Consider the following 1,645-nt stretch of genomic DNA (forward strand, 5'->3'; position numbering starts at 1 on the left):
CCAGGACCCAGAACTGCTTCAATATGCCCCGTAAAGAGAAAAAAACAAGACATCACAGACAAACAAGCTTTTATTTACGTGTAAAGGAGTGTAAACTTTTATGTGTTTTTTTTTTTTTTCTCTTCTGTTTTCTTTATTTTTTTGTTTTGTTTTTCAATTGTGAAATAACCACTGACTGGTATGTTATTAAACTTGTTTATGTATACATAATGACAGAGGAAATCAGAGTATATGAGGGAACTACCTTTAGATGAGAATGTTTACTGAATGTTAATTTTCCATTTGTTTTATTGTTTTTCTTTTCTTTTTTCTTTTTGTGTTTTCCTGACTGTTAGCAAGGACGGTAACCAAGGATATACTGGTCATTTACTATACTATTTAAAAAAAAAAGAGAGAGATAAGACACCCACCCAACACCTCCCCTCCCCTCATAAATTTGAGGGTTCTTCTGATTTCCCCATTGACATCGCTTATTTGGTTTATACAGACAACCTGTAAACTTCAATAAAGGCTGAAATGGATATTCTTAACCGCTATGATCACTTGTCGCCCTCTCACTTGCTGGTCAGATGCCAGCACCATGCTTTAACTCCCCTTTTTAATTGCTCACTAACTTTCAATGCAAGTTTAATAAATGCAATCTGTTCTACTTTGCACACATATATTGTGATGACTCTGAAGATTTAAGTGTGCTTGTGAGTGTGCGCGCGCGTCTGTGTGTGTGTCTGTGTGTGTGTGTCTGTCGTCTTGTTATATGTCTTCCGTCAGTCTGCTGGTTTTCCTTTGATGATATCGCTGCATCATGTTGTGACACATTTATTTAGTTTTCTCTGTACAAAAGATCTGTTTGGAACACTAACTGCCCAACCAAGCAGAGGAGGGGGGGAAACACTGATTGTGCTTAAAACATTTAACTGACTTATGAGCTTTACACTGCTGCTTCCTGATCCATTATCAATATCATTTTTTAGTCAAATATTGATTTATTCCTTAGTTGCACACTGGAAGATTGATATTCTGGCAAAAATCCAGTTTTAAGGTTGGGGATGAAAAGGTCCTTGATTATGTCTAAAAGTCACAGTGTCTGTTTACTTTCAAAGTATTTCTTTAAAATTCTGTCCTATCAGACTTGGTAGTTCATTCAATGTTCTTTTGAATCCTCCTGCTGTGGGTGACTGCATGCCCCGCCACCAGGACATGTTCCGGGATAAGGGGCGAAACATCCATGAACGGAGGTCCCCGACTGATGACCCGTAGCTAGCCTTATGGGCACCTCTGGAGGTGCGGCAGGCCTAGAGCCTAGCAGGTGTGACCTATACATGTCTATGGGTGTTAGTACCACCTCCCTGTCTAAACCAATGGTATTTATTATACACAGAATAAGACAAGCACCTGATTCAAAGCTTTCACTGTAAGATTTACTGCATAGTCCTACACACGGGACGGAAGCTTTACTTTCGCATCTGGTATTTACCATGTCAAATACATTATTTATCCAGTTCGTTGTAAGGAATTGTAAAGTTCGGGCAGTAATGGAGGTGGGATGTGAGCATATGTTTATAGTCCCATATCATTGTTATGGTAGAGTTAACCAGAAAAAGTTACACAATCACCTCAGAAAATCCATGCCAACGTCCATTTTTAT

At 38.7% G+C, this 1,645-nt stretch overlaps 1 protein-coding gene across 10 annotated transcripts in view; it reads left to right on the forward strand.

Moving 5' to 3' along the window:
- Positions 1 to 536, forward strand: part of birc6 (baculoviral IAP repeat containing 6) — a 136,978-nt gene extending 136,442 nt beyond the window's left edge. For all 10 annotated transcript variants that reach the window (XM_080848993.1, XM_080848997.1, XM_080849000.1 and 7 more), the window contains exon 74: positions 1 to 536. This exon is cut by the window's left edge and continues 477 nt beyond it. The gene's annotated coding sequence lies outside the window, so the exon portion shown is untranslated.
- Positions 537 to 1,645: the final 1,109 nt, after the last annotated feature.

Source organism: Sprattus sprattus (assembly GCF_963457725.1).
Source record: "Sprattus sprattus genome assembly, chromosome: 12".
In the NCBI taxonomy this organism is placed as follows: Eukaryota; Metazoa; Chordata; class Actinopteri; order Clupeiformes; family Clupeidae; genus Sprattus; species Sprattus sprattus.